This window comes from Dama dama, chromosome 2 (assembly GCF_033118175.1).
Source record: "Dama dama isolate Ldn47 chromosome 2, ASM3311817v1, whole genome shotgun sequence".
Taxonomy (NCBI): domain Eukaryota; kingdom Metazoa; phylum Chordata; class Mammalia; order Artiodactyla; family Cervidae; genus Dama; species Dama dama.
In genome coordinates, this window is record NC_083682.1 from 27,919,219 (window position 1) to 27,942,166 (window position 22,948).

At 36.8% G+C, this 22,948-nt stretch overlaps 1 non-coding gene across 1 annotated transcript; it reads left to right on the forward strand.

Annotated features, from left to right (window-relative positions):
* Positions 1-7,374: 7,374 nt before the first annotated feature.
* TRNAY-AUA (transfer RNA tyrosine (anticodon AUA)) lies at positions 7,375-7,446 on the forward strand. Its single transcript has one exon. It is a non-coding gene; the product is annotated as a tRNA-Tyr (tRNA).
* Positions 7,447-22,948: the final 15,502 nt, after the last annotated feature.

Below are 22,948 nucleotides of genomic sequence, written 5' to 3' on the forward strand. Positions count from 1 at the left end.
AGTCCAACTCAGCCATGTCTTCTGCATTGCAGGCGGATTCTTTACTGCTGAGCCCCAGAGAAACTCTTATTAAATCAAAAGACAGGTAATACCTGGTGAGCCTTACCAAATCAAGTGAGAACTTTAAAGGCAGTGCTAACAGTCAGAGATACAGTAAGTTAGTATGATTAGAACATTCCAACACTCTTGCTAGCCAAGAAGAAGTACTCTTCCATGTTTTAAAGAAAGATACATTTCAGAGTCTATAAGTCAAAGACCTTACTCCTCAGCTACAAGGAACTAAACTCTGCCAACAACCACTGAATTTCTAAGAAAATCTCCAAATCCAGATTATATCACAGCTCCAGTCAACACCTTGATTTCAGCCTGGTGACCTTGATTTCAGTCAGTGATTTCAGCTTTGAGACCTCTGACCCACAGAAATGGTGAGATAATAAATTTTGTCATAATTTGTTAGGCAGTGATAGAAAACTAATATAATCTGGCTTAATGTAAAAGGTAACAAGGTAAGCCAATACACTAGAAAATTAAACTTAATAAAAATAATGACTATATATAACCTATGAAGTATTAATAGAGTATCTCTTTGGCCTTTTATCTTCCCATCTGTGAAATAGTAATATGAAGGAGAATCTTATGTTTCAGTTCTGGCTTCTAGACCTTTAGCTTTTAGGGAACAGTAAAATTTTCATTACATTATCTTTGAGACCAATTCAGAATTTTCAACTTTTTATTTTGATATAGAAAATATATAGTTATTATTATTAAACTAGTACGAAAAATGAAGAATGTTGTAATGCAATGGTGATGGTCAACTTTATGTGCCAGCTTGGCTAGGCAATAGTCTCCAGTTATACAATCAAGGTATTACTCTAAAGGTACTTTGGAATATGATTAAGGTCCATAATCAGTTAACTTAAGTAATAGAGTTTATTCTAGATAATCTGGGTGGTCCTGAATTTGATCAGTGAATAAGGCTTGAGAGCAGTCCTGAGGTATCCCTGAGCAAGAAGAAATTCTTCCTGTGCATAGAAACTTCAGCTGATCCCAGAGGGTTCTAGCCTTCCCTTCTAGACAGCCTGTCCTGTAGATTTCAGAGTTGGTTTCACATTCTCCACAATGCTTAAAACCAGTATCTTTCAACGACTTTTCAATATGTACCTCCTATTGATTCTGTTTACCTGGTGGAATCCTGGCTGATGCACAGCTATAAAATAATAAAATAGTAATAATTTAAAGTTAGGATGGCCTCCTATATCACAATTATTTTTATTCATTTCTTCAAAAACTGACATTGACATGAGGTTGGCTTTGGCATTCAACGATTTCATAGCACTGCTTTGAGCTTTACTCTTATCATTTTAAGCACTCATAAGCATCAGTATAAAAAGCAACACCCCCCCAATAAAACCACCCAATATCTTTACTTTGTCTAGGTGGAAAAGAGATAAACTGGGTAGCAGCAACATATAGATACCTCAAGCTTCTATATTAAAAAGAAAAGAGGAAGGAGACAGGAGGGAAGAAAACAAGGAAGACTGGCATTATCCAGCTGCCAGATTCCTCCATCTTCTGAATTAATCTCAAACACTTAAAAAGCAACGTCAAGTATGTATTTCATTTAGGAGTTCTGGTCATATCAAACTCTCCTGCAGGTTTACACATGGAAGAGCAAGATTCACAATGATTGAAATGTCATTTTCTATGGAGAAGCTCAGCAGAATCCCTATTAGAATAAGCAATACACAACCCGATTCTCCACTTTTAGGAAGTATCTCTGCCCTGCTGATTGCTTCAATTATACACATTACTTTCAAAATCTGGGACTGACTTTTCCAGAATCTGCCTCACAAAAGTAGTGTTATCCAAAGGAAGTGCTGCACTTTCTTAATAATTACATTAGTCCTTGATAAGTACTTTATAGAGTCCATGAAAGAGGAACACCTTGTTTAAAAGCATTACATTTTATTGACACCTCTATATTTCTAGAACACTTTGGTTGAAGATGTGGTAAGCTAGAATTTCCTGTCAGTACCTTGGCAATGGTTTTAGAGCTACTTGGCAGTTTTTAAATTGCACTAAAATCCTTCAGGCCCTAAGAGCTCAGTTCTGCTCAGGGAACGTTTGTTGGTCATCTCACAATCCAGAGAGGCAACTTGTAAACAATTAATTGCAAATAAGGGGGATGGATGCAATAATATAGGACCTAAAGTTGCAAACTCCTGAGAATCCTAGTGTAACAACAATAGCAACAACGAAAGCCAAGTCAATGTTCAATCACTGAAGCTGGGAAATTGCTTTTATACATCTGAAGTCAAAAGAAATTACAGAGACTAAAATCAAGTTCCTTTCAAAATTGCTCTTTTTGATCAAGTTTAGCATAGATCATGCTACCCAGGTGGCTCAGGGATAGAGAATCCACCTACCAATGCAGGAGATGCGAAAGACTCGGGTTAGGTCCCTGGGTTGGGAAGATCCCCTGGAGTAGGAAATGGCAACCAGCCACAGTATTCTTTTTTTAATTTATTTTTAACTGAAGGATAATTGCTTTACAGTATTGCATTGGTTTCTACCAAATATTAACATGACAGCCGTAGGTTTACCCATGGCCCCTCCCACTTTGATTCCATGGACAGCAGAGCCTGGTGGTCTATAGCCCATGAGGTCCCAAGGAGTTAAAACTGAGTTAATGCTCTCTGACATAAATCACAGCAGGATCCTCCATGACCCACCTCCCAGAGTAATGGAAATAAAAGCAAAAGTAAACAAATGGGACCTAATTAAACTTAAAAGCATTTGCACAATGAAGGAAACTATAAGCAAGGTGAAAAGACAGCTCTCAGAATGGAAGAAAATAATAGCAAGTGAAGCAACTGACAAAGAATTAATCTCAAAAATATACAAGCAGCTCATGCAGCTCAAACAGAAAGCATGACTGTCTCATTCAGCTGTGTAAATACAGATCATAAGTTTAGGGGTCAATATGATCAGGCAGCCAGAATTTGCAAGATTAGGTAATGTAGAAGAGAATTCTAAGCATAGAGTAGTTCCATACACCTGCATGGCTGTGACTTTGAGGCTTTGGCCAAATATTAAAATGAGTATTCAAAGAGTGACACTGCATGGCACGGCAGACAGCAGCTTCTGGGAGGCTAGAACTGAATGGAAACCTGGGGAATACAGATGAAATCAACCAACATGGAGAGCGTTGGAGAAACTTAAATTTAACATCCCAGGTGTTATTTACCTGATACCCTAGCAAGGCCACACCTGCTATTCAGTCTCTCAGTCATGTCCAACTCTTTGCAACCCCATAGACTGCAGCACGCCAGGCTTCCCTGTTCTTCACCATCTCCTGAAGTTTGCTCAAACTCAGGTCCATTGAGTCAGTGATGCCATCCAAACATCTTGTTCTCTGCTGTCTCCTCTCCTCCTGTCTTCAATCTTTCCTAGCATCAGGATCTTTTCCAATGAGTTGGCTCTTTGCATCAGGTGGCAAAATTCTTGGAGCTTCAGCTTAAGCATCAATTCTTCCAGTGAATATTCAGGTTTGATTTCCTTTAGGGTTGACTAGTTTGGTCTCTTTGCAGTCCAAGGGACTCTCAAGAGTCTTCTCCAACACCACAGTTCAGAAGCATCAATTCTTCCTTGCTCAGCCTTCTTTATGGTCTGACTCTCACATCCATATATGACTACTGGAAAAACCAGTGAAAAACCAGTGTTAGTCGCTCAATCATGTCAGACTCTTTGCGACCCCATGGACCCACCAGGCTCCTCTTTCCATGGAATTCTCCAGGCAAGAATATCCTGGAGTGGATTTTTATTTCCTTCTCCAGGGGAATCTTCCTGACCCAGGGATGGAACCTGGGTCTCCTGCATGGTATGCAGATTCTTTACCATCTGAGCCACCAGGGAAAAACCATAGCTTTGACTATATGGACCTTTATCAGTAAAGTAATGTCTCTGCTTTTTAATAGACTGTCTAGGTTTACCATAGCTTTTCTTCCAAGGAGTGTTTTTTAATTTCATGGCTGCAGTCACCATCTGTAGTGATTTTGAAGCCCAAGAAAATGAAGTCTGTCACTATTTTCATTGCTTCCCCATCTATTTGCCATGAAGTGATGGGACTGGATGCCATGATCTGTGTTTCTTGAGTGTAGAGCTTTTAGCCAGCTTTTTCATTCTCCTCCTTCATCTTCATCAAGATGCTCTTTAGTTCCTCTTTACTTTCTGCCATAAGGGTGGTGTCATCTGCATATATGCGGTTATTGATATTTCTCCCTGCAATGTTGATTCCAGCTTGTGCTTCATCCAGCCCAGCATTTCACATGATGTACTCTGCATGTAAGTTAATAAGCAGAGTGACAATATACAGCCTTGACGTATTCCTTTCCCAGTCTGGAACCAGTTCATTATTCCATGTCCAGTTCTAACTGTTGCTTCTTGACCTTCATACAGGTTTTTCAGGGGGCAGGTAAGGTGGTCTGGTATTCCCATCTCTTGAGGAATGTTCCACAGTTTGTTGTGATCCACACAGTCAAAGGCTTTAGTGTAGTCAGTGAAGCAGAAGTAGATAATTTTCTGGAATTCCCCTGCTTTTTCTATGATCCAATTGGTTGATGGCAATTTGATCTCTGGTTCCTCTGCCTTTTCTAAATCCAGCTTGTACATCTGGAAGTTCTCAGTTCACATACTGTTGAAGTCTAGCTTGGAGAATTCTGAGCATGACCTTGCTAGCAATTGAAATGAGTCCAACTGTGTGATAATCTGAACATTCTTTGGCATTGCCCTTCTTTGTGATTGGAATGAATACTGACCTTTTCCAGTCCTGTGGCCACACCTAATAGCAGTGCTATGCTAGCATTCGAATGACAGCTCTTCTACATGAATACTAAGAAAAATTAAAATTACACTTCAGTGGTATAAAATTAATCCTCCATTAAATTAATAGGTTATTGGGAAAAAAACTCAACATTCTCTAAATGAAGAAAACAAAATTCCCTCTTTCAACAATGCAGTAGTCATTCTGTCCATTATAGAATTTAAAATTACCAGATATGCTAAGAAATAGGACAAAGTCACCTATAACCCAGAGAATAAACACTTAACAAATACAAATACAGTGATAACACAGCTGATGGAATTAGCAGATAAGGACATTAAAGTGTCACACTTAAGTACTTAGATACCATTATAATGAAAGCAGAAATCAGAAAAAGTAAAACCATAAAAAAGAAACAAATGAAGCTATAGAATTATAAAATAGAATAAAAAAATGAACAATCCACTAAATGAACTGTTTAGCAGATTGTTGTTGTTGTTTAGTCATTCAGTCTTGTTCTATCCTTTGTGAGTTTATGGACTCGAGCCTGCCAGGCTCCTCTGTCCATGGGATTTCCCAAGCAAAAATACTGGTGTGGGTTGGCATTTTCACCTCCAGGGCATCTTCCTGACCAGACCCAGGGATCAACCCACATCTCCTACATTGGCGGGTGGATTCTTCAAGCAATGAGCCATCTGAGAAGCCCCTTTAAGCTGATGGGACACTGAAAAATAAAAATCAGTGAATGGATATATATGCCAGTAGAAACAATCCAGACTGTAGCACAGAAAGCAAGGAATACTGGGAAAAAAATATCATTAAGCTATTGTAAATACTGCCTATTGTGATCTTCAAGTTTTGAGGACTCACAGATGGCAGGCACAGATGTGGGAGGGGCCGACACACTGGAGTACATCAGCTGCCTCTCCTCTTTGGCCAGAGTGGCTCCTTCCCCATGTCTGAGACTAGAGTTCAGATTCTAAGGTTTGAGTGGCCAGGTGCTGACTTAGACTTTAATCACATTTTCTCCTGAACTGCACTGAACACTTTGATGTGGCAGCTTCATCAGGAGCTGGCCACAAGTTGGAGGGTCTCTGTGGTTAACGCTGTTTATATGATGATGGGCAAGTCTGTGGCCTGTCACGTGTCCATGTTCAGCTGCAACAGTCACAACTGTTACCACAAACACTCCTGATGCATTGTCAGACTGTGTTCAGCATGGATAATATCAACATTTCAGTGGAGTGGTCAGTGAGTTATAGGTAGGGGCCAAAATGAGGCCCAGTAACATCAAAGAATTGAAAAAAAGATAGATCCAGAAGGAAAAAAAAAACAAAACAAAATTGTTGTAACACACCTTAATTCCAAAAGATGATGTCTTGGTCTAATGGGGTCAGTTTTAAAGTATCAAAGATGATGACTACCAGATCTTATTTGAAATGATAAAATATGTAATTTTATTTGATATCAATAAGCCAAGAAAAGCTAAGTACATAGTCAAGATCTTAGCCAATGTGGGAAGTACCTAAAGATTAAGTCAAAGGTGTGAAAATTGAGAAAAGAAGACCCTATGTCATGTGAAATTCGGAGAATAAAACCAGAATTAGAATACATTTTCTTAGGCTCAAACACAAGATGTTAGCCTATGAGATTCGCTGAGTGCAAATTCCAGACTGAGTCAGCAAAGCAGTAACCATGGAAAGAGAAAAGACCCTGGGTGTCGGGACAAGGACCTAGGTTGTGGCTCTATCTGAATATGAGTAGGAACAAGGAATACAGTCTGGAAAAGAAGAGTGACTTTTTAAAGCCATAAAGTCTTTCTATATAAATGAAAAAGATGAAGGCTCTGGTTGAACTGAGAGCCATGGTCTGGGAAAAACATAAGCTCTGCCTTCTCATCTCCCACTACAGCTTTTATAGAAGCACTTTAATCATTTCCACAGAGACCTAGGACTGAAAGGAACAGTTTGAAATCCATAGACATGGATACTGAAGGCCACCTCAGAATCTGGAAGTTGCATAAAATCAACAACTCTAGTGAGGCAGAAGTGACAAGAATTTGAGAGTCTGATAGGCACCGTTTTTAAATCTAGTTCTCAATCTGTGACCTTGGGAAACAAACTACTCCTGGGTTGCAGGTTTCTGCACTTGTACTTGTGGTGAAGGCTCTGGGGGGTCACTCTTAAGTCTTTGACATAAGATGAGGCCTCCACTAAATTTCTCCCAATGGCCTTTCTCAATTTTATTACTTTCTACTTCCTAATACTTGGGGTTCATATTCGGCTGGTTCAACCCAGCAGAGCTGCCTAGTTGTTTAAGACTGATGGAGATACACCTGTGTTTCTGATTTTAAATATTTTGAATATCATTCTCTCCAACACTGGACTAATGACTGCCATAAACTGGGGCATATGTTATGTCAGGCATTGTACTAATACAATATACACAAGAACTCATGCTATCCTCAACTTCACCCTCTGGTGGAAGTAGATTATCACCATTTTATAAATGAGGAAACTCTAATTAGATACTTCCTCAAAGTCTTAAAGACTTCCCTGGTGGCTCAGACGGTAAAGCGTCTGCCTATAATGCAGGAGACCCAGGTTCGATCCCTGGGTTGGGAAGATCCTCTGGAGAAGGAAATGACAACCCACTCCAGTACTCTTGCCTGGAAAATGCCATGGATAGAGAAGCCTGGAGAGCTATAGTCCATGGGGTCGCAAAAAGTTGGACACAACTGAGTGACTTCACTTTCACATTCAAAGTCTTAAACTAAGAAGTAACAGTGCTAGATTGAGACCCAAGTCTCTTATATTACAAGTTCTTTGATGCTTTCACTAAATCATGCTCTCTGTCTTAGCATAGATAGTCCATAAGGAGAAAGTCCTAAAACAAAATAATGTGACTGATTATATAGTATGCAGGAAAAAATGGCTGCCAAATATATTCACTAATGGCTGAATATCATTAGAGTTTTAAGCTGGAATTCAAGAGAACTGGGAAAAATAAATAAAAACTTATTGTACAAATATGGCAAGATTTTTTTTCTGGTGTTAATTCAAATAGGCTTAAAATATAAACAGTGTCAATCCCTTAACTAGAGCAGTAAGGAAAAAATCTTAGTAATTTATTGATTTAACTACCTTTTGCATCATTAAGTTAGATGAAGATATAGACCTTATCTGAAATGGCAAGGGAGTCGAAGAAAGATCTATTAATAGTTTTAAATATTGGCTTAGTGACTGGGATATAATTATATTTTGTGTCTGTGCATTCACAGAGCATTAATTTTATGGTTAGTAGCTTATCTGCCTTTGAGCTAAAGAAGCTTTATATTTTTAATTGTGTGTCTAAATAACATGTTATGGTGAAATGATCTCCCATTAAAATGTCTGCAAGTTATTTTCTTTCTCCTGATGGCCAAAGATAAGGATAAGCATGATCTAGAGCAAAGAGGAACATTAACTATTACAGATTTTCTGCTTAGCTAAAGGAAGAGATGATCTTTAGTTTTCTGTTTGCTTATTTGTTTTTGATTGAAAGGAATGCAGATGCCCTTATATGGGGTATTTAGAAGAAATTCAATTCATGGCTGCCTCCTCTGAATCCTCCACATTTAACTGAGCATCTTAAAGGACTAAAGCTATTTTGGTTTGGAGATATGAGATAATCTGTTTCCATTTAATTGAGTCTCTGATTTTGTGGTTACAAATGAGAGAACCCTAGCATCACTTTACATAGACAGTAGAATCATTGTGTTTGGTCAAAACTGGAGAAGCAAATGGCAACCCACTCCAGTACTCTTGCCTAAAAAATCCCATGGACACAGGAGCCTGGTGGGTTATAGTCATTGTGGTCTCGAAAAATCATACATGACTGAGCAACTAAACACCAACAGTTTGGGCAAATGCACTGAGTTTAGTAAACTGGATTAAAGTTCTTTATAATTGACAAAAATCCTATTAAATCAGTAATCTCAAATATTACCAGTTTCCCACAACCTTCAGCCTTGCAGAATTATATGAAAGCTTTCCTCTCAACTGAAATCCTACTTCCAAACACATGAAAACACCCCTGGATTTTGAAGGTCTCAAAGATGGCAGCAGAAGTAATCCTCTTAGTTCTCACATGGACTTAATTTCTCTTGCTTATCCAGTTTTTTTCATGCCCTACATCTAGATTCTTTTTGTGCTCTTGCAGCACTCAAAAAGAAAAGGAAAAGCAAATCCTCTTTGGAAAAATGTTTGAGTTCCTAAATTATGGCAGAGATCAACACTTGTTAGGTTATCACACACAATGGCAAGATATCCTGGGAACTAGAGTTCAAAGAGCTTTCTCACCCCACCCATTAAGCAATTCAGAGGGATCCTGCTATGTAATTTGCAATGAAAAGAATGCCTTCATGAGTTAGCATGTTTCAAAATAGACTCAGGCAAAATCTGCAAGCCACGTGGCCTTGTTTATCCAAGATGACAGGAATGGCTTTTCTATATCTGACTACCTCTAGTTATTTTTGCTTAGCCCTGTTCTGTTCAGACAACTAACTACTATAGGAAAATTTTAGCAAAGTTAGCTTCCCAAATAAGAGAATTCTAGTGATGACCTTTATTTTCTATGCTGATTGAGTTTTCATGTGTATAATTTAAAAAATCTGGAATGCTTGTATTTTCTCCCAATCTGAGGGCTGTCTTTTCACCTTACTTATAGTTTCCTTTGTAGTGCAAAAGCTTTTAAGTTTCATTAGGTCCCATTTGTTTAGTTTTGCTTTTATTTCCAATATTCTGAGAGCTGGGTCATAGAGGATCTTGCTTTGATTTATGTCGGAGAGTGTTTTGCCTATGTTCTCCTCTAGGAGTTTTATAGTTTCTGGTCTTACATTTAGATCTTTAATCCATTTTGAGTTTATTTTTGTGTATGGTGTTAGAAAGTGTTCTAGTTTCATTCTTTTACAAGTGGTTGACCAGTTTTCCCAGCACCACTTGTTAAAGAGGTTGTCTTTTTTCCATTGTATATCCTTGCCTCCTTTGTCAAAGATAAGGTGTCCATAGGTTCGTGGATTTATCTCTGGGCTTTCTATTCTGTTCCATTGACCTATATTTCTGTCTTTGTGCCAGTACCATACTGTCTTGATGACTGTGGCTTTGTAGTAGAGTCTGAAGTCAGGCAGGTTGATTCCTCCAGTTCCATTCTTCTTTCTCAAGATTACTTTGGCTATTCGAGGTTTTTTGTATTTCCATACAAATTGTGAAATTCTTTGGTCTAGTTCTGGAATGCTTGTAATGAATCCATATTCCTAAACAAATTAAAATTGGCATTCCCATAATAAGAGGTCTCTATGAGGGAAATTCTGCTTGCCACAGAAGTAACTGATGTTCATAATGATGACTTAGAGACTTTCAAAAGATTCTCAAGTGCGATCTGAGTCATCAAAAAAAATCAAACTACCCATTATCAAACTTTTAATCTAATATCTCTTTATACTATATAATTATACTTTATTAAATTTTGTATGTAATTTACTATGAAATTCCTGTCCATAATCATTTCATACAACAGCAAGTATACTGAATTGAATTTTGGCTATGTACAATACAGTCTGTATAGTCAAGGGGAACTAATACTTCTTCAAAATTTACTATTAGTATATTTGAAAACACAAGTAATTTTTTTAAATAAACACTGTCATTTAGAATAGTTTTAAATTTACAGAAAAGTTGTGAAGATGTTGTGGGGAATTCCCAAATACTACACATCCAGTTTCCTCTATTATTAACATCTTTCATTAGCATGGTGCATTTATAGCAGTTAATAAACCAACATTAATATATAATTATTATATAAAGTCCATGGTTTACAGTAGAGTTCATCTGTTATGCAGTTCTATGGGTTTTGATAAATATAATATTATCATTATTAAGTATATCATCATCATTAAGTATAATATCATCATCATTAAGCATAATGTCATCATTTTTCTATCATAAGAATGGTTTTAGCATCCTAAAAATCCCTTGTTCTCCACCTTTCACCCTTCCTTCCCTCCCTCCAAACCCCTGGTAATCACTGGTCTTTTATTCTTTTTTATAGTTTTACCTTTTCCAGAATATCATATGTAAAAATCATGTAGTATGTAAACTTTTCAGACTGGCTTAGCAATACACAGTTAAGTTTCCTTCATGTCTTCTTGTGGGTTGTATTGACATATTTTCCATTGTATATATGTACCACAGTTTATCCATTCACCTATTGAAAAGAATCTTGGTTGCTTCCAAAATTTTGCAACTTTGTATAAAACTGTCTTAGAAATTTTTGTGAGTATCTACAAAATAATTTGCTGGGATTTTGATCGAGATTGCATTGAGTCTATAGTACAAATTCAGAAGAATTGACATCTTAACAATATCGAATCTTCTCACCTATGTACATGAAATGTCTTTCCATTTATTTAGATCTTTGATTTCTGTATCAGAGTTTTATAGTTTTCTTCATATACAACTTGGTTATATTTTGCCAGAATTATACCTAAGTATTTCATGGAGGGGATAGTATAAATGATGTTGTGATTTTAATTTTAAATTTCAATTGTTCATTACTGGTATATAGGAAAGAAATTGATTTTTGTATATTAACCTTGTATCCTGAAACCTTGCTCTAACTGCTTATTAGCTCCAGGTTGCTGATTCTTTAGGATATTTGACATAATCATGTCACCTGCAAAACAGAAAGAGTTTTATTTCTTTCTTCCCAATTGGTATATCCTTTACTTCTTTTTCTTGTCTTCTTATGTTAGCTAGGACTTCCACTATGATGCTGAATAGAATAAAAGTGATGAGATAGGACATCTTTTCCTTTTCCTTCGGGGAAGCTTCATGTTTGTCACAGTGAATTATATTATTAGGTACAGGTTTGTTGTAGAAGTTCTTTATTAAGTTGAGGAAGTTACTATCTCTGGTTTGCTGTTTTTAAATTATAAATGGGTATTAAAGTTTATTAAATGCTTTTTCTGCATCTGTTAGTATGATCAAATGATTTTTCTTCTTTAGCCTGTTGATTTAATTGATTATACTTATTGTCTTTCAAATGTTGCACTAGCAACATAAACTTGGGAGAATTTCCCTAAGTTGTGGTGTATAATTAACATCATACATTATTAGACTCAGTTTGTTAGACAGTAATATTTTGTTGAGGATTTTTGCATCTATGTTCATGAGAGATGTTTTCACTGGATATGAAATTCTAGTTTGGATGTGGTTTCTTTTTCTGTCTAGTATTTTAAATATTTAACTCTATTCTCTACTTACTCTGACACAGTTTTTAATCAAAATTCCTCTATAATCATAGCAAGGGCAAAGGAGAGGAGAAAAAAAAAACAAAACTTGTCTGATTAAAAGATAAGGGAGACACTACACATGCACAGAAAGACTCCTTGGAGTCAAAAGTCAGAGGATAATTCCAGGTCATAATGAATCTTACTCCTCCCAGAAGCCTTCACTTTGAGATCAGTCTTGGCTAAGGTGTGTGGGTGCACCCCAGAGGAGGGTCCTGAAACAAATTAAGCAGAGGGGAACAAAGCAAGGTGAATGGCCTGAGGGAAGACAAGGACCCAGAGAACTGCCACCTTATAAAGGATTTAAACTTCCCAAAAGCATGCCTCTCTCTTAGAGCTCACCCATGAGCCTTTATGACTATCATTTTCGTTTCAATAGTTTTTTACTTTACTCTTTGGAAAAAAAAAAGAAGTCCTTTATAATTCTTATTATTGTTTCTTTATAGGTAAGATTCTTTCTCATCTGTTTTTTCTAAATTTCCTTCTTTTCTTTAGTTTTCTGAAGTTTGAATAGGCTATACACAGGGTTGTGCGTGTGCATACATGTGTGTGTGTGTGTGTGTGTGTGCTGGTGTTGGTATTTATCTTACTTGGTGTTATCTGAATTCCTGAATCTGTAGTTTGGTATCTGTCATTAATTTTTGCAGTTCTCATCCATTATTACTCCAAACATTCTTCTGCTCCTTTTTCTTCTTCTGGTATTTTAGTTATATGTATACTACACCTCCAGTTCTAACTGTTTGAACTGGACATGGAACAACAAACTGGTTCCAAATTGGAAAAGGAGTACATCAAGGCTGTATATTGTCACCCTGCTTATTTAACTTATATGCAGAGTACAGCATGAGAAACGCTGGGCTGGAAGAAGCACAAGCTGGAATCAAGATTGCCAGGAGAAATATCAATAACCTGAGATATGCAGATGATACCACCCTTATAGCAGAAAGTGAAGAGGAACTAAAGAGCCTCTTGATGAAAGTGAAAGAGGAGAGTGAAAAAGTTGGCTTAAAGCTCAACATTCATAAAACTAAGATCATGGCATCTGGTCCCATCACTTCATGGGAAATAGATGGGGAAACAGTGGAAACAGTGCCAGACTTTATTTTTTGGGGGCTCCAAAATCACCGCAGATGGTGATTGCAGCCATGAAATTAAAAGACGCTTACTCCTTAGGAAGAAAGTTATGACCAACCTAGATAGCATATTAAAAACCAGAGACATTACTTTGTCAACAAAGGTCCATCTAGTCAAGGCTATGGTTTTTCCAGTAGTCATGTATGGATGTGAGAGTTGGACTGTGAAGAAAGTTGAGCGCCTAAGAATTGATGCTTTTGAACTGTGGTGTTGGAGAAGACTCTTGAGAGTCCCTTGGACTGCAGGGAGATCCATCCAGTCCATCCTAAAGGAGATCAGTCCTGGGTGTTCATTGGAAGGACTGATGCTGAAGCTGAAACTCCAATACTTTGGCCACCTGATGCGAAGAGCTGACTCATTGGAAAAGACCCTGATGCTGGGAGGGATTGGGGGCAAGAGAAGAAGGGGACGACAGAGGATGAGATGGCTGGATGGCATCACCAACTTGATGCACATGAGTTTGAGTAGACTCCGGGAGTTGTGATGGATAGGGAGGCCTGGTGTGCTGCGATTCATGGCGTCTCAAAGAGTCGGATACGACTGAGCGACTGAACTGAACTGAACTGATACTACACCTCTTGATAATTACTCCACAGTTCTTAGATTTTCTGCTTTTTCTTTTCTCTTTTTATTTCTATTTGGGAAGTTTCCACCTCTAGCTCAATGATTCTTTCTTAGGCTGTCCTCAACCTACCAAGGAGTCCATAAAAGTAATTCTTTATTTCTGTAACAGTGTTTTTGATTTCTACCTTTCCTATTGATTTTTCTTTGATTTTCTATCTCTTTGCTTATATTACTCATCTATTCTTACATATTGCCTACTTTTTCCACAAGAGCTCTTGCCACATTAACCATAGCTATTTGAAAGTTCCTGTCTGTTAATTCCAACATCTGTATCATATCTGAGTTTGGTCCCGCTGACTGCTTGGTCTGTTCAGTCTTGTTTCTCCTCTCCCTTTACTTCCCCTCTTCTCCTTCTCTCTCTCTCCCTTCTTTCTCTTTTTCTTTGGCATGCCTTGTGATTTTTTTGTGAAAAAGCAGGCATATTGTATTGGGTAGTAGGAATTGAGGTTAAATATATTTTCAGTGTAATTTAGTTAGCCTAAATAGATGTTGGGCTGTGATTAATGTTTCCTGTATCTATAGACACCAGAAGCTTCAGTCTTCTAGTACCTTTTTTCTTTTCTCTCTTTCCTCCTAACTTTGGGCTTCCCTAAGTATTCCTCTTCAGAGACGTGCCTTTCTGCTGAAACCCACTGTAATTTTACTGAAGACTTTTTGGCATGGTACTAAAGTGTGGCAGAAAGAGAACTTTCTATAACCTTGAAATTAAAACTCAGTCTCTTAGAGGGCCTGTATCTTGGCAACACAAGCTTCATAAATGTTTCTCCAGTGATTTAGCTTTTATTCACCTCTTCTCCCCACTCTTTTCCCTGGATGTTGTATTACTAATCTATTTTTGTGAAGCCTTGACCATTATTGAAAATATATTGAAATAAAAAGGCTGGAGGGGAGTTGGTTTAGGAGGAATTTCTTTCTCTCACTGAGATAAGGCTTCAACATAGTCCTTTCTGCTCAAGAGTGGGTCTTTGCTATGGAAAAAGCTCTGGATATATTTCACAATGTTTTAAAAACTATATTTTATATCTTCTCTTGCCCTTGACACTTGGGGATCCCCAATTCGGAATCTTTTTTGCTTTCTTAGATCTCCCTGACAGAAGCCTAATGTTGGTCATGAAATTGTAGAGGCTTCCAAGGCCATAGCCACCAGAAGATTCTCACTCTCAAATTAAGTCCACAATCAACCTACAGCAACTGATCAAAAGTAGTATTTCAATGTTCCTCCCAGTTTATGGCCCCAGTGGATTCTGTTTCAGCTAAGCAGATCTCCTCTGTGTCTCTTTGGTTATCTCTCCAGATTTGGGGGTAGAGGTTTATCTAACAATCTCAGTTCTCTGAGAGATTCAAAAATATCAACTGTCTTTCAGTTTGCCTAACTTTGTCTTGTTGCAATGGCTTGGGGTGATGAATTCCAAGCTCTTTATGTATTGGAACTAAAACTGAACAACAGTTTTTTTTCTTTTTTTAAAGATATATTATTTCATTTAAAATGTACATTAGTACTAAGATATAGGGAAGTTATTTGACAGACACTATCCAATTAGTAAGACAGAAAAGGAACCACAGTTTAAATTCAGATCATCTGAACCCCAAACTGTCTTTCAAGTTATTTATTACCACATGCTGCTTTTGCACATTCTGTGTGCTGCTCCTTAGAATTACCAAGAGTAGCAGAGGGAGCAGGAAGAGCTGGTCTAAATTCAGTGGTTTAAAGAGCCATCTGAGATCTGCAATTATTTTCAAGCTGAAAAATAATTTGATTCAGTAACTACTATTCAAGGAAAGGTCAAATCATTTCCTATATACTTACTGATGGATATTACAGTTCAATAGCTTTCATGTAGGGAGTTTGTAATGTGGTCTTTGACCTTGTACATTGGCACCTGAATTATAAAGAAGTAAATTTACTCTATAACTGAAAACTCACAAACATTGCAATAGGTCAACACCATATATCGCACATTCATTCAAAGGCCTATAAAAGCAAATACTGTAGCATTTGAGGGCTAGAGAAAGAGAGCGAAATAGCAATCAAAATGAAATATTGATTCTTCAGGTAATATTTTAAAACATTTAGTTAGTTCCCATGTACACAAAAACATATGCTCCTATTATTGTTTATAATCATAAGTTTTAAAGATTTTTATCTGTCCTATTATTAATCTCACAATATATGCAAAACAGATATTACCATCCATACTATGCAAATAAGGAGAGTAGAGAGGTTAAGCAATTTACCTGGGTCATAGATTTTAAGTATTTGAGCCCCAAGAATTGACCCCAGATTCTTTGTTAACAAAGTCCATTTTCTTTCTACCGAAGAAAGCTACAGAGAAATTGATTTTCATGTGTTTTATGTGGGAGAAGTACAGAAGGGGAGTTTAGTGGAGAGGGAAGAAGGTGGCCAACACTGATAAAGTGATGATCTATACGCCTTACAAGTCCTTTCACTGGCACACTTCAGCTAAATTTTCTCTGAGGATATTGTGTACGCAATGACAAAAGTGAACTCCTGGTTTTGGTAAGAATAAATGCACAGGGCCCCTCCAACAGAAACTAGGCTACTATTCACTTTTATTTAGGAATAACCTGGGAGTATAATTTTGTCATTTGTCTCTATGGATATTCTATTTCCTCATGTATATGTGGTCTTGCAAAACAAAATATGCTTTTTAGTTAGTTTTAGAAATTCTTTTTATTCACATGATAAACCAGAATCTTTTTTGTGCACTCCTGTATATTTTAATGGAGAAGGCCATGGCACCCCACTCCAGTACTCTTGCCTGGGAAATCAGATGGACGGAGGAGCCTGGTAGGCTGCAGTCCATGGGGTCCCTAAGAGTCGGACACGACGCGACTTCACTTTCATTTTCACTTTCACTCATTGGAGAAGGAAATGGCAACCCACTCCAGCGTTCTTGCCTGGAGAATCCTAGGGATGGGGGAGCCTGGTGGGCTGCCGTCTATGGGGTAGCACAGAGTCGGACACAACTGAAGCGACTTAGCAGCAGCAGCAGCAGCAGTATATTTTAGATGCTGAGTCAAAGCTGATTTCAAATATCTGATTGCGTACACTTTGGTTTATGTTGAAAAGTTCTCCCATAAGACTTCAACAGAATTTATCATGCAGGCCAATGATATAAGTAGTTTTACCAGTCTTACATATAATGTGCATGATTTCCATACTTTAAATTCAACTTTAAATAAATATTTTGTTATTATTTTATAATAATAATAATGACATTACTTGTATTTCATAATCTCCACTAAGTCATGAGAATTCTAGCCCATAGTACACATTTACAAAGAGTATCTAAGCCAGAAAAATTTGTAAATAGGTGGAACAGATGGCTGCCTGATCAATTTCACATTTAGTGTTTTGGGGAAGTCATCTGCCTAAAAATATATCTTAAAAGCCTGTTTCATTGTGAGTTTTCTAACATTAGAGACCCAATCCTTTGGATTATAAAGAATTTAAAGCCTAAAGATCTAAGAATACTTTTATATTCAGTGACCTCCTACCATATTATAACATTTCATTTAGTGCAAAGGAGTAGAAATTATAGATAACATGGAGATAGGACATGGAAATGAACATATTAAAAGGTACTGTGAGTAAAACCTTTAATCTATGTTTTAAAAGGCCATTTAGATATCTCTATGAGGAATATCACTTTAAGTTTAGAAATAAATGACAATGTAGTTTGTAAAATATCTTTTCATCTAAGAGGATTGCCTTGTGGTAATTAGAGAAAAAGGTAACAAGATACAATCATGATACAGATATGATCTAGAGCCATTTATCCATAAGGAAAGGAGAAAGGAATACTATTTGGGAAGACTAGGATTGAATTATTTCTGAGGAAATGGGAGTTCAGATGAGCTTTGATGAGATGATAGTGGGAAACATAGTGGAATAAAAACACACAGGCTTTGTTTTAATCCTATTGCACTTGGGCAATTCACTTCACTTCTCTGAGGCTTTACTTATTTATATAAAGGGGAAATTTGGGTAAATTGGTACCAAAACTAGGTATATGTTTGCTGCTCCTGTTACTTATATGTTTGTATCAGATATCTCTGGTTAAGCACATGACTCTTTACAGATATCTAGATAAAGCCTCAAAATCTGTTTTAAAATTGCAGATAAATATAGATAATCTTATGGAATTTAAAAAAATTTTCTAGAAGTATTTAGTAAATATAGAAAACCTGTAGGATATAAGATCAACATAAAAAATCAATTGTAATTTCCATATTCTGGCAATGAAATATTAGAATGTGAAATCAATGATGCAGTTTAGTACCTCAACATAACTCTGCATGCTCTGTACTCTAGCCCATGCTTAGTAAGGTCCATCTTTAATTTTACCCACTCTAACAAATGTATGAAATAATGTCATTGTGGTTTTACCTTATATTAATAATTAATGATGTTTGCTATCTTGATATGTGCTTATCCATATAACTTCTTTGATTAAGTATCTTTTAAGAATTTTATCAATTTAAATGGGTTTTTATATTATTGAGCTTTGAGAATTTTTTTTTTATATTCTGAATACATATTCAGATATATGATTTGCAAATATTTTCCCATTGTGGCTTATATTTTCATTTTCTTAAGACTGTTTATAGCAAAGCAGAAGTTATTATTTTTACAGTCAAATTTATGAATTTGCTATTTTATACATTTTACAATACCATGCTTTTGGTGTTATATCTAAGAAAAAATGCCTAACCTACTATCACAAACATTTTTTCCCTTGGTTTCTTCTAGAAATATTAGTTTAAGGATCATGATTAGTCCTTTGTAAAGTTACATGTGATGTAACAAATGGAATATCATAATTTTACATATGGGTATCCAAATTTTTCAGTACTGTTGAAACATTATCTTTTCCCAAAGAATGAAATCTGCAACTTTGCCAAATCCCAGTTGACCATACATGTACAAGTCTGTTTCTGGATTCTATTCTGTTGCATTGATCAAAGTATCTTAATGCCAATGCTTGACTACTGCAACTTTACTGAAAGTTTTAGCATCTGGTAATTTTTTTGTTTGTTCTTCTCTTTCAAAGTTGTTTTGCATATTCTATATCTTTTGCATTTCCATTTGAATTTTAGAATCATCTTTTCAATTTCTACAAAAGAACTTGCTCATATTTTTACTTTGATTGCTTTGAATCAATAGATAAATCAAGGGAATTTGGCATATTAAAATGTAGTCTTCCTGCCAATGAACAATGTTTATCTATAGGCATAACTTGCTTGATTGTACTTCACTTCTTGTGCTTTGTGAGAATCATATTTTTATAAATTCAAGATTTGTGGCAACCCTGCATTGTCAGATGATGGTTATCATTTTTTATAAATTTTTAAAAATTAAGGTATATAATTTTTTAAAAACAATGCTATTGCCTACTTAATAGGCTATAATAGAGTACACACATAACTTTTATATGCATTGGAAAACCAAAAGATTCATGTGGCTAATTTATTTTAGTGGTTTGAAACTGAACTATCTCTGAGGTATGCCAATATTCTTTAAGTAATCTAATTTCTTTCTCCAAGTTTTTTCAATTTTCAGTTTATAGGTCCTATACATTTTGATAGGTTTTTCCTAAATATTTTCAGTTCTTGGTGTTATTATAAATTATTAGCACCAAAAAAATTATTGGACTTCCCTGATAACTTGGTTGGTAAAGAATCCACCTGCAATGTAGGAGATCCCAGTTGGATTTCTGGGTTGGGAAGATCCGCTGGAGAAGGGATAGGCTACCCACTCCAGTATTCTTGGGCTTCCCTTGTGGCTCAGCTAGTAAAGAATCTTCCTGCAATGTGGGAGACCTGGGTTTGATCCCTGGGTTGGGAACATCCCCTGGAGAAGGCGAAGGCTACCCACTCCAGAATTCTGGCCTGGAGAATTCCATTGACTCTATAGTCCATAGGGTCACAGACCAAAAAGTTAATGTAGCTAGTTTATTTTGCTGGTCTGGAACTGAACTATCTCTGAGGTATGCCAGTATTCTTTAAGTAATTTAATTTCTTTCTCCAAGATTTTTCACTTTTCAGTATATAGGTCCTATATATCCTTTGATAGATTTATCCTAAGTATTTCCAATTTTGGTGTTATTATAAATTATTAGCACCAAAAAATTATTAGCACCAAATTGTTACAAATATATAAATACATCCTATATGACATTTTAAAATTTCACCTTCTAAATATTCTTTTCTAGTATGTGTTAGTCACTTAGTCATCTCTGACTCTTCATGACCCCATGGACTCTAGCCCACCAGGCTTCTCTGTCCAAGGGATTTCCCAGGAAGGAATACTGGAGTGGGTTGCCATTCCCTTCTCTATGGGAGCTTCCTGACCCAGGGATCGAACCCAGGTCTCCTTCATTTCAGGAGACTGAGCCACTGTCTGAGCTTTACCGTCTGAGCCACCAGGGAAGCCTCTAATATAATTTTATTTATATTTATATAGCCATCTTGTATCCTTCAACCTTGCTAAAAGTTATTTATTTTCCTACTAGTTCTTTTACAGGCTATCCTGGTGGCTCAGTGGTAAAGAACCCACCTGCCAATGCAGGAGATGGAAGTTCCATCCCTGGGTCAGGAAGATCCCCTGGAGAAGGAAATGGCAACCCACTCCAGCATTCTTGCCTGAGAAATCCCATGGACAGAGGAGCCTGGCTGCTACAGTCCATGGGGTCATAAGAGGGTCAGACAGGACTTGGCACCACCATCACAGCAACTCTTTGCAGATTAAGTCACATTTTCTCTGTAGAAATCACGTCACCTATAAATAAAGACAGTTTTACTTCTTCTTCATATCCAAATGCCTTTTTCTTTCTTTCTTTCTTGACTACACTAGAATCCCCACTGTATGCTAAATAGAAGTGTTGGAAACAGACTTCCTTGTCTAGTTCCTGATTTAAATAAGCTGGTCAGTTAGCTCCTCACTTGCATTGTTTCCAGTTAAAAATTGTTCTGTGTTCCTATTTTTTTTCCTTTATACATAATGTTTCTGTTTTGTTCCGTGGCTGCTTTCAGGATTTTTATCTTCACCTTTCGTTCCAGCATTTAAAGAATCCGCCTGCAATGCAGGAGACACAGAAGATGCAGTTCAATCTCTAAGTCAGGAAGATCCCTGGAACTAGGAAATGGCAATCCCCTCCAGTATTCTTGTCTCAAAAAATCCAAGGATATTGGAGCTTGGCAAGCTATAGTCCAAAGGGTCACAAAGAGTCAGACACAACTAAGCATAGTTCTAAGTAATATGATTATGATACACTTTAGTATAGCTAGTTTCATTTTTATTGTTTAGAGTTTATTTAGGCTCTTGGAACTACAATTTTATATCTTTTCTTAAAATTGGTATTTTTCAACCAGTATGCCTTCATATATATATTTTTAGAAAGATGGTAATGATAACCCTATATGCAAAACAGAAAAAGAGACACAGATGTATAGAACAGACTTTTGGACTCTATGGGAGAAGGCGAGGGTGGGATGATCTGAGAGAACAGCATCGAAACATGCATATTATCAAGTGTGAAACAGATCGCCAGTCCAGGTTGGATGCATGAGACAAGTGCTCGGGGCTGGTGCACTGGGAAGACCCAGAGGGATGGGATGGGGAGGGAGGTGGGAGGGGGGTTCAGGATGGGGACACATGTAAATCCATGGCTGATTCATGTCAATGTATGGCAAAGACCACTACAATATTGTAAAGTAATTAACCTCCAACTAATAAAAATAACTGGGGGAAAAAATAAATAAAAACAGAAAAAAAAAAATTTTTTTTTAAAAAAGTAAAAAAAAAAAAAATCCCCAACCCCCAAACTTCTCCTTCAGAGACTCCAGTTAAAGGTTTATTAAACTGCTTTAAGTTGTTCCACAACTTATTGATATTCTTTTTTTTTTAATCTCATTCTTCATCCTCTGTGAGTTTTATTTTGGAAATATTCTTTGCTAAGTATTCAAATATACTGATTTTTTTTTTTTACCTCTGCAGTATCTAACTAACCCAATTCAGTATAATTTTTCATCTCACATACTGTGCTTTTCATCTCTAGAAGTTTCATTTGTTTCATTATTATCTCTTTTGTTTCTGAACATGTCACGTTCAACCATTTCTCTAGCTTCAGGACATATGTAATGTAGTTCGCTGGTGGCTCAGATGGTAAAGAATTTGCCTGCAATGCAGGTTCAGTCCCTGGGTCAGGAATATCCACTGGAGAAGGGAATGGCTGCTGCTGCTGCTGCTAAGTCACTTCAGTCATGTCTGACTCTGTGCGACCCCATAGACGGCAGCCCACCAGGCTCCGCTGTCCCTGGGATTCTCCAGGCAAGAACACTGGAGTGGGTTGCCATTTTCTTCTCCAAAGGGAATGGCTACCACTCCAGTATTTTTGCTTGGAGAATTCCATGGATAGAAGAGCTTGGTGGGCTACAGTTCATGGGGTTTCAAAGAGTTGGACATGACTGAGCAACTAACAGTTACTTTTTCACTTTAACTTTTAATATCATTGACTGCTAATTCTATTAGCTGTATCATTTCTGGATCCATTTCTACTTATACTCCTTCTTATGAACCATAATTTCCTTCTTCTTGGTGTGCTTATAATTTTTTCTTTTATTGGATACAAAGTACTGTCAATGTTACCTGTTTGGATGCTGAGTATTTTGATATTTCAAAAATCTTCTTAAGCTTTCTTTTGATATGTGATTAAGTTACTTGGAATTTTTTTATTGTTTCTGAATTTTACTTTTAGCATCTGTTAAGAGGGATCAGACCACCGTTTAGTTCATGGCTAATGTTTCCAAAGACTAAGCAAGACTCTTTTTACTAGTCCAATGCTCTATGAACTATGAAGTTTTCAACTCTGTTGTAAATATACTCTACACCCAACTTATTATAAGATCTGGGCATTTTGTTCCTTCTAATCTCGTTCTCTGACCATGAGTAGTTTCTTTAAACGTGTCTTGATCAGTGCTTAACTGATTACTTAAGCAGGACTCTATAGAGATCTCTG